Source organism: Orycteropus afer, unplaced genomic scaffold (assembly GCF_000298275.1).
Source record: "Orycteropus afer afer isolate SDZICR_OR568_19922 unplaced genomic scaffold, OryAfe1.0 scaffold00074, whole genome shotgun sequence".
In the NCBI taxonomy this organism is placed as follows: Eukaryota; Metazoa; Chordata; class Mammalia; order Tubulidentata; family Orycteropodidae; genus Orycteropus; species Orycteropus afer.
The window spans coordinates 3,819,192-3,830,875 of NW_006921661.1; positions in this window are offsets into that span (position 1 = coordinate 3,819,192).

The following is an 11,684-nucleotide window of genomic DNA, read 5'->3' on the forward strand; positions in this document are numbered from 1 at the left end:
TGTCTGGGGCATTAGGCAGAACCCTGTGGGGTTGCTGCAAGTCTAGAAGCCAAGAGGAGCAGGACCTCCTAAATCTCCTTGGCTCCCCTTGGCCCTGCTTTTCAGTTCCTTCAATGTTCTCTGCCTGGACGGCTCTCCTTCCCTTCCTGCCTCCCCTTCCCTAGCCTTAGCATGTAGGCTTATAGAAAGAAAAAATTAAACTTGTTGCTGTTGAGTAAATTCAGACTCATAGTGACTCTATAGTACAGAATAGAACTGCCCCATAGGGTTTCCAAGACTGTAAATCTTTCTCCCTGCAGAGTGACTGGTGGGTTCAAATGCTTGGCCTTATGATTAGCAGCTGAGCTCTTAAATACTGCACCACCAGGGCTCCTTAGGTTTATAGAAGTACCCTCCCTCCCTGACTCTGCCACACAGCTACTTCCATGCTTGATTGGACCCAAGGACTGGGAGGCTGATCTGCCCATTCCCCAGTCCCTGGGGCATATCACTTTTGGTTGGCACCAGGCCTTGTTTCAAATTATTTTTTTATTCCCCATTCCTACTCCTGTCTTGCCAGAGGCAAAAATTCTAATGCATTTAATGTGCATCTGTTTGCATATATCCTAAGATAATGTCTTGTTTATTTACATAAATGTAATTTCATCTTGTTTTTGACTTTCTGCTCTAGATTTTTAAGATCCCTCCTTATTGCTATGTGTAAGGTCTAAACTGTGTGGTACTCCATGGCACTTTTCTACCACTTTTCACCCATTTCACTCTCTGAGGGATGGACACTTAGGTGGCCTGCAATGCTACCCCCACCCCATCTCCCCACACACAGGGCATCAGGCTGCAATAGATATCTGTGATAGTTGAAGATGTGTCAACTTGGCTGGACTCCAGTTGTGAGTGGTGGTTCCCATGATGGATCACATGACTGCGTTCTAAGCAACCGGTCAGCCTAGGGGGAGTTTCCCCAGGGGTGTGGCCTACCTGCAATACTATCCCAGGGACAAACTGGAAGAATGGCATTCCGGACTATATACACGTCCTGGAGCGAGCAGCTCGCTGCTCACCCTGGAGGTTTTCGGATTCATTCTTTGTTGGGAACAGCGACCAGCTCACTGCGTGTCAGCTTGATTCTATCGGCTCTACTGTGCTTACGGGAACCAGACGACTCCGGGCCCCATCTCTCTCCGGAGACGAACTTTGTGACTTGAACTCCTCTGCCATGCGTGCGAAAGCCAGACGGCCCTGGGCCCCATCCCCCTCCAGAGACGAACTTTTCAGCTTGAACTTGTCGGCTTCTACACGCTTGTGAGCCATTTATCTAAGATAAATTTCTCTCTCTCTCTCTTTCTCTCTCAATAAATATATATATATATATACTTTGCTGGTTTTTGTGTTTCTCTAGAGAACCCAATTCAACACAATATCCTTACATGTCTTTATGAGACATTCTTTGGGATATTTACCTTGGAGTTGTTGGGTAACATAAGACTCATGCTACCCAATTTAATGACATGAAAACCAAAACAAACTCACTGCCGTCGAGTCAGATCTGACTCATAGTGACCCTTCCTTCAGGTTCCAAAGCGATATCAGTATGGAAGTAGATTGCCCAATCTTCCTTCCAAGGAGTGGCTGGTGGGTTTGAACCACCAGCCTTCTGGTTAGCAGTCAAATGCCTTAGGTACTACACCACTAGAGCTTCTAAGAACATAGGTGGGACATTATTCAGAAAACCCATCCTCCCACCACCCCACTCTCCTCCTGCTAGCCTATATCATTCAAGCCCAAAGCCTCACTGACTGTCCCTACCAAGGGCTGGATTCTGAGCTGGGATCACATCTGAACTCCTAGCTCTGCCACAGACCTGGGTGTGATGCTGGGCTGGCCACTGTTCCTCCCTGGGTCCACTTTCTCATCCATTGGGATGAGAGGCTCTTCAGGCTCTGATTTCCTGTCTTCCTGTAACTTTAATTTGCTTTTAGTTAGGATTTGAGGGGGTAGGTAGGTGTGGCATTGGGATGGGGGAATTGAGATGGGGACTTCACCTTTGAGCTCTGCATGTCTTCCTGCCTGCTGCCCTCACTTCCTGCCCCAAAAGGCCAAAGAGCCGCTGCCTCCTGCTTCTAAGTGCCACCGAGATGGGTGAAGGTGAGAAGGTTTTCTCCTGCTGAAGGCGGGAAGATGAACAAGTTGGATAGGAAAGTTGGTCAGAAAGTATAGAATTCCCATATATCCTCTCTGCCCCCTGCTTACTGTTTCTCTTACTAGCATCTGGCATTCATGTGCCAGATGTTACACTGATGAACACTGTTAATACACTATTATTAACTAAAGTCCATAGTGTAAATTAGGGTTCACTCTTTATGTTGTACAGTCCTATGGGTTTTGACAAATGCTTCATGCCATGTGCCCATCATTACAATATCCTACAGTATGGTTTCACTGCCCTAAAAATCCCCTATATACCACCTATTCCTCCCTACCCTGCCCCACACCTGAACTTCTGGCAACCACTGATCTTTTTATTGTCTTTATAGTGTTACTTTTCCAGAATGTCATATAGTTGAAAATCATACAGAATGTAGCTTTTTCAGACTGGCTTATTTCACTTAGCAATACACATTTAAGATTCCTCTGTTTTATTTATTTATTTATTTTTTCATAGCTTGATAGCTCATTTCATCTCTGCATAATAAATACTCTATTGTATGGATGTACCACAGATAATCCGTTCACCTATTGGGGTACGTCTTCATTGCCTCTAACTATGTCTTATTTTTAGTAAGTTTTTATTGAAGTTTGGACTCAGGAATGTAATGGGAGATAGAACACCCACAGGGATGCCCCAATGACTAGGTGGCCAAGTCACTATCTGCCTCCTCCTCCCTGGAGTCTGGAGGCCTCTGGCTTTGTGCAGATCCAGCATTGTGGACTCTGGGGGTGGTGGATGTCAGGCATGACAGCTACAGCAGTGGTCAGGGCCCCGGGAGTGGCAGGCAAGAGGCCTGGGGATTTAGCCCTTGGTCCCAGAAGATTTTCTTTTTAAAACTTTTTTCCTTCTTTTTTCATTTCTTTGTTGGTGATTATCCCTCCCTTCTCCTCCCACTCCCTGTAAACTTCAAAGAACAATTGTTTCTGTGTGTAAATCTTTTCTTAACTTTTTACAGTTGTGGGCTCATATAATAGTTGTCCTTTTGTGATTGACTAATTTCACTCAGCATAATATCCTATAGATTTATTCATGTTATGAGGTGTTTTGTAGATTCATCATTATTCCTAAATGTTGCATAGTATTCCATTGTGTGTATGTACCATAGTTTATCCATTCATCCATTGATGGGCATTTAGATTCTTTTCCTCTCTTTGCTATTGTGGATTATGCTGCAATGAACATAGGTATGCATCCATCTGTTCATGTCGTGGCTCTTATTTCTCTAGGATATATACTTAGTAGTGGGATTGCTGGATCATATGGTATTTCTATTTCCAGCATCTTCAGCAAGCACCATACCACATTCCACAATGATTGTACCATTTTACAATCCCACCAACAGTGTATGAGGGTTCCAGTCTTCCCACACTGTCACCAGCATTTGTTGGCTTCTGTTTCTTGAACTTTGCTATTAATGCTGGAGTGAGACGATATCTCATTTTTGTTTTGATTTGCATCTCTCTAATGGCTAAAGATCGCAAGTATATCTGCATATGTTCGTTGGCCACTCGGATGTCTTCTTTGGTGAAGTGTCTGTTGATGGCTTTAGTCTGTTCATTTCTTTAGTAAAGTTTTACTAATCTGAGATCTCTTTCCTTCCCTTATAAAATTGATAATTAGCTTTTCCATCTCTTTAAAATTCTTTAATGCTGCTGCTGATGCCCATTTTTTAATTGAATTGCTTGTCTTTTCTTTTTGTTGAGGTGTTGAAGTTTTCTATAAATTTTAGAGATTAATCTCTTCTTCAACATGTTGTTGTTGTTGTTAAGTGCTGTTGAGTCATCTCCATGTTCTTCCCTTTTGGTTTTCTAACTCTAGGTCTTTGCACATTTCATTATAGAAATTGGTTTGGTCTGCTTGAGCTGCTCTTTGAAATCTTCAGTTCAGCTCTTTTATCTTATCATTTCTTCCATTTGCTTTAGCTATTCTTCACTCAGGGGAAAGTTTCAGAGTCTCTTCTGACATCCATTTTGGTCTTTTCTTTCTTTCTCATAATTTTAATAACCTCTTGCTTTCTTCATGGATGATGCTCTTGATGTCATCCCACAATTCTGCAATGGTATTCAATGCATCAAATCTATTCTTTAGATGGTCTCTAATTTCAGGAGGGATGTATTAAAGATAATATTTTGGCTCTCATGGACTTGTTTTAATTGTCTTCAACTTTAAGTTGAACTTGCATATGAGCAGTTGATGGTCTGTTCCACAATCAGCTCTTGGCCTTGTTTTGGCTGAAGATATTGAACTTTTTCATTGCCTCTTAACACAGATGTAGTCAATCTGAGTCCTGTGCACTCCATCTGGCGAAGTCCATGTGTACAGCCACCATTTGTGTTGTTGAAAAAAGGTATTTGCAATGAATAAGTCATTGGTCTTGCAAAATTCTATCATACAATCTCCAGCGTTATTTCTGTCTGATGACCAAATTTTCCAACTACCAGTGATTCTTCTTTGTTTTCAACTTTTGTATTCCAATTACCAGTGATAAGCAACACATCTTAATTGCATGTTTGGTCAATTTCAGACTGCAGAAGTTGATAAAAATCTTTAATTTACTCATCTTTTGCTTTGGTAGTTGGTACATAAATTTGAATGATACATATTAACTGGTCTTCCTTGTAGAGGTATGGATATTATCCTATCACTGATAGCATTGTACTTCAGGACAGATCTTGAAACATCTTTTGTGATGATGAATGCCACGCCATTCTTCTTCAATTTGTCACTCCTGGCATAGTAGATCATATGGTTGTCTGATTCAAAATGGCCAAAACTGGTCCATGTCAGCTCACTAATGCCTAAGATATCATTCTTTATGCGTTCCATTTCATTTTTTACAATTTCCAGTTTTCCTAGATTCATACTGTGTCCATTCCATGTTCCAATTATTGATGGATGTTTGCAGCTGTCTCTCCTCAATTTGAGTCATGCCATGTCAGCACACAGAGGTCCTGAAAGACTTACTTTATCCATATCATTAAGGTTAGTTCTACTCTAACGAGGCAGCTCTTTCCAAGTCCTATTTTGAGTGCCTTCCAACCCAAAGGGCTAGTCTTCCTGCACTGTGTTGGACAATGTTTTCAAGCTATTCATAAAGTTGCCCAATAATGTATCAGACAGTGTTTCTCTGCTCTTCATAAGGTTTTCCCTGGCCAGTTTTTCAGAAGTGGATGGCCTCCTCCTTCTTTCTAGTCTGTCTTAGTCTGTAAGCTGTGTTGAAACCTGTGCACCATATGCAACTCTGCTGGTGACTGAAACACCAGTGGCACAGCCTCAAGCCTCACAGCAACGTATAAGCCTCACAGAGTGACAAACTTACAGACAAGTTTGTCTCCTTTAGCTGTTGGAAACCTCTGTACCCTCCTTTTACCTAATTCCTACCTGAAACCTGCCACTCTGTGGTCTCTGGCCACTCCTGGTCCCTCCCTTTCCTGGCTCTGGGGGCTTGGAGTCTAGCCTTGCCTCCTGTCCCTTTTAACCTGGATATCCTGCCACTCCTGAGGCCCCTGAGGCTGCTTCTGGTCCCTCCCTTTCCTACCAGAAGGTAGTTCTGAGTATCAGCTATGACCACGTGACCAGTTGCAGAAACGAGGACTATGATTGTTATATTTCTTCATTGTATATGTGCATCAAATATTTTTGTTTCCTTCTGTTATGAACTGTGAAACGTAAACAAGGTTAATGCATTTCAATTGTACACGTGTTAGCATGTCATGTTAGGTGCAAATATGACTTTATAACTGTCCTTATTTAGAGATTATATAGTATTATATAGGGTTAAGAAGATGTGTACAACTGCCAAGTTGACAAGGGGTGGACTGTGATAGTTGGAGCCATGAATCAACTTGGCTGGACCACAATTCTGTTCAACATATCATTGGTAATTTTTTTACAGTCTGTAGATTCTCTTTCTACTCTTTTGACAAAGTCTTTTGATGCACCAAATGTTTAATTTTTAGCAGGTCCCAGTTGTCTAGTTTGTCTTCTGCTGTTTACATTTTTACTTATGTTTGATAGTATACTAATGCCATGTATTAGAGACCCTAAGTTTGCCCCTATTTTTTCTTTGATGATCTTTATGGTGTGGGTTTTACATTTAGGTCTTTGATCCATCTAGAGTTAATTTTTATATATGGTGTGATATATGAATCCTGTTTAATTTTCTGTAGGTGGATATCCAGTTTTACCCGCCCTATTTATTAAAGAGACTATCTCTTTCCCATTGGATGAGTTTTGGCCCTTTGTCAAAAATCAGCTGTCCATAGGTGAATGGATTTACTTCTGGGTTCTCAGTTCTGTTCTATTGGTCTATGTGTCTGTCACTGTTCCAATACTAGACTGTTTTGACTATTATGGTTTTGAGATAGAGGAGTGTGAAGCCACCTACTTTGTTGTTCTTCTTTAGTAACGTTCTACTAATCTGAGATCTCTTTCCTTCCCTTATAAAATTGATAATTAGTTTTTCCATCTCTTTAAAATTCTTTAATGATGATGGAATCTGGGTTGCGATTGCATTATATCTGTAGATTCCTTTGGGTAATATTGTCATTTTAACAATGTTAAGTCTTCCTATCCATGAGCATGATATATTCTTCCATTTATGCAGGTCTTTTTTAGTCTCTTGTAGTAGAGTTTTGTAGTTTTCTTTGTATAGGTCTTTTGTATCTTTAGTTAGATTTATGCCTAAGCACTTTATCTTTTGGGTGACTATGAAAAATGGTATTGTTTTCCTGATTTTCTTTTCAGAGTTCTCTTTGTTAGTGTAGAGGAATCCAAGTGATTTTTGTATGCTGATCTTGTACCCTGCCACTTTGCTGAAGCTGACTATCAGTTCTAGTAGTTTTCTTGGTGAGTCTCTAGGATTTTATATGTATAGCATCATAACATCTGCAAACAGACATTGTTTTACTTCTTCTTTGCCAATTTGGATCCTTTCCTTTTCTTGCTTTTTGCTTTGGCTAGGACTTCCAATGCAATATTGAATAAGAGTGGTGATAAAGGGCATCCTTGTCTGGTTCCCATCCACAAGCAGAATGTTTTCAGTCTCTCTCTGTTGACAATAATATTGGCCATTGGTTTTGTGTTTATGCCACTAATTATGTTGAGGACTTCCCCTCTATTCCTATTTTGCTGAGCATTTTTATCAAGAATGGGTGTTGGATTCTGTCAAATGTCTTTTCTGCATTGATTGATATGATCATGTGCTTCTTTTCCTTTGCTTTATTTATGTGACAAATGACATTGATTGCTTTTCTAGTGTTAAACCATCCTCATATACCTGATGTGAATCCCACTTGGTCATGTTGTATTATTTTTTTGATATGCTGTTGGAGTGTATTGGTAGGGCTTTGTTGAGAATTTTTGCATTGATGTTCATGAGAGATATTGGAAATACTACAAAGCATCTTCTCAGATCATAATTCTATGCAATTAGAAATCAACAATAGGAAGATCAAGGGAAAAACATCAAGTACATGGAAACTGAATAACACCCTGCTCCACAGGAGGAAGATGGGGCAAGCTACTTCTGTAAAGATTTACAGCCATGGAAACACAATGGGGGTTCCTATGAGTCACTCAATGGAAGTGGGTTTGTTTTTTGGCTTTTTAAAAACCACTGGGTAATAGAAGAAATTAAAAAAAAAAAATTCCTTGAATCAAATGAGAACTAAAACACAACATACCAAAATCTTTGGGACACAGCAAAAGCAGTACTCAAAGGACAATTTATAGCAATAGAGGCACACATTAAAAAAGAAGAAAGAATCAAAATCAACACCTTACTTAAGCCAACACCTCCAAATATTAGGAAAAGAACAGGAAGAAACAAGCCTACCATCACCAGAAAAGAAATAATAAAGATTTGAGCAGAAATAAAGGAAAGAGAAAAAGAGTAGAAAGAATCAACAAGACTAGAAGTTGATTCTTTGAAAGGACTAATGAAATTGACAAACCACTGGCAAATTTAACAAAGGAAAAGGAGAAGATGCAAATAACACAAATAAGAAATGAAATAAGTGAGGTCACAACAGAACCTACAGAAATAAAAAGGATAATAACAGAATACTGTGAAGAATTGGACTCCAACAAATTTGAAAATCTAGAAGAAATGGACAAATTTCTAGATACATACTACCTACCCAAACTAATACAATCTGAGGTAGAAAATTTGAACAGACCCATCACAAAATAAAAAGTGAACAAGTCATAAAAATAACTGCCAACCACAAAAAACAAAGTCCAGAACCAGACAGCTTCATTGGTGAATTCTACCAAACATTTAGAGAACAGCTGGCACCAATTCTACTCAAAGTATTCCAGAACATAGAAAAGGATGGAATACCACCCAACTCGATCTATGAATCAAGCATAACCCTGATACCAAAGCCAAGCAAAGACATCACTGAAAAAGAAAATTACAAACCAGTATCTCTTTGTAAAGAAGCTTTTTATTGTGATTTGAGTGAAATTTTATAGTGCAGATTCATTTTCCATTCGATAGCTCATGCATTTTGTTTTGTGACATAGATTACAATCCCCACAATGCAACAGATCTCTTCCCACTTCCTCCCTATGGCTACATTCTCCCTGTGTCCTTCTTTCCCATGCATTGCTGCCTCCCTAGCTTTCTCCCTGCACAAATGCTGCTCTTCTGATCTTCCATGGTTAATTGTTCTAAGGAATGGATGTCGCTGACATAATTGTTCAGCTTGTAGGCCTGTATACTTTTTGGCAGAGAGTTAAGTCATGGGACTGAGTTAAATTCCAGGCCCAAAGAGTGACTAGGGGCCGTAGTCTCGGGGGTCTCACAAGTCTCTATCCAACCTGTAATGCTGGTCTTTTTTATGTTTTTGAATTTTGTTCCACATTTTTCTTCCACTCCATCCGGAATCTTCAATATTGATGCCTTTCTGAATGGTTGGCATTGGTAATCGGGCACTATTTAGTTCTTCTGGCCTCAGGTTCATGTAGGCTAAGGTTCCTATAGCCCATAGTCCATCAGTCCCTTGGACTAATTGTTTCCATGTGTCTTTGATTTTCTTCACACTTCTTTGCTTCAGATGAGGAGAGACTAATAGCTGCATGTTAGACGGGTGCTTGCAAGCTTTTAAGACACCAGTTACTACTCACCAAAGTTGGCTGAAGAACAATGTTTTTGTCTTGTTTTTTAATTTTTATTGTGATTTGGGTGAAAGTTTACAGAGCAAGTTCATTTTCCATACAGCAGCTCACATACACTTTGTCTCTTGACATTTGCTACAATTTACCACAATGCAACAGCTCTCTTCCTACTTCCTCCCCATAGTTACCTCTTCCCTATGTCCTTACCTCCATGCACTCCTGCTTTCCAAGCTGTCTCCCTGTACATACACAGCCCGTCTATTCTCCCAGGCTTGGGTTTTCCTCCTTGGGTTTCCGAGGCAGTATCACTACGGAAGATACGTATTAGTTTATTTTAAAGTATTTTCTTTTATTTATCTCTTATATTACAATTAGGAAATTATTTTTTGAAAACATATGTGCAAGTAAATTATATTATTTAAAAATCTCATTTCAGGATAATGAAGGTAACATTAATTTGCTATATAGAAAGGGGAAAGTTGGATCTGATACAGTTACAAATCTCTGAGATGTTAATAATTTTCTTTCTTTCTTTACAATCGTTATATTTTATATCTTTTCCTTGCCTTACTGTGCTAAGAAGTTTGGAAGACATCTACCAGGCATATGAATTGAAACAGATCCATATTTGTGTCCATTCCAAAGAAACAGTGCAGAAATTATTGAACAATGTCATTAATATCATGCATAAGTGAAATTTTGTTGAAAATTATTCAGAAACAGTTGTAGCAGTACATAGACAGGGAACTGCCAGAAATTCAGGCTGGATTCAGAAGAGGATGGGGAACAAAGTGTATCATTGCTGCTGGAAGCAAAGAATACCAGACAGATGTTGATCTGTGTTTTGTTGACTACTCAAAGGCATTCAATTGTGTGTGGATCATAATAACACTGTGAAGAAAGAGAATTCAAGAACACTTCATTGTGCTAATGAAGAACCTATACATACATCAAGAGGCAGTCATTCAAATAGGAGGATACTGCATGGTTGAAAAATGGAAGAGATATGCTCCAGGGCTGTATCCTTTCACCATACTTATTCAGTCTGAATGCCGAGCAAATAATCTGAGAAGCTGAACTATATGAAGAAAAACATGGCATCAGGATCAGATTAAGACTCATTAACAACCAGTGATATGCATATGACACAACTTTTCTTGGTGAAAGTAAAGAATACTTGAAACACTTCCTGATGAAGGTAAAAGACTATGGTCTTCAGTACAGATTACACCTTACCATAAAGAAAACAAAAATCCTCACAACTGGACCAAAAACAACATCATGATAAACAGAGAAAAGATTGAAGTTGTCAAGAATTTCATTTTACTTGGATCAACAATCGTCGTCCATGGAAGCAGCAGCAAACAACAACATATTGCATTGAGCAAATGTGCTGCAAAAGGTTACTTTAGTGTTAAAGAACAAATACATCACTTTGAGGACTAAGGTGCAACTGACCCAAGCCATGATTTTTTCAGTTGCCTCATATTCATACAAAATCTCAGTAATGAATGTTGTTGTTGTTAAGTGCCATTGAGTCATCTATGACTCACAGTCTCCTATGCACAGCAGAACGAAACACTGCCCAGTCCTGCGCCAGCTCCACTATCCCTGCTATACCTGAGCCCATCACTGCAGCCACTGCGTCAATCCATCTTGTTGAATCCATCTTGTTGAAGGCCTTCCCCTCTTTCGTCGACTTTCCACCTTACCAAGCATGACATCTTTCTCCGGGGAATGGTCCCTTCTGACAACATGACCAAAGTAGGTAAGATGAAGTCTGGCCATTCTCGCTTCCAGCTGCACTTCCTCCAGGACAGATTTGTTAGTTCTCTTAGCAGTTCATACTTTTCAGCATTCTTCACCAGCACCACAACTCAAAAGCATCAATTCTTCTTTGGTCTTCCTGATTCGTTGTCCAGCTTTCACATGCATACGAGGCGATTGAAAATGCCATGGCTTTGGTTAGGTGCACCTTAGTCATCAAAGAGACATCTGTGCTCTTCAGCACTTGAAAGAGGTCTTTTGCAACAGATTTGCCCCATGCAATATGCCTTTGACGTCTTGACTGCTGCTTCCATTGGCGTTGATTGTAGAATCAAGCAATGTGAAGTCTTCGACAACTTCAATCTTTTCTCCATTTATTGTGATACTGCTTATACATCCAGGTGTGAGGATTTTTGTTTTCTTTATATTGAGATGTAATCCATACTCCAGACTGTATTCTTCAATCTTCATCAGTAAGTACTTCAAGTCATCTCACTTTCAGCAAGCAAAGTTGTGTCGTCAGCAAATCACAGGTTGTTAATGATTCTTCCTCCAATCCTAATGCCACATTCTTCTTCATATAGTCCAG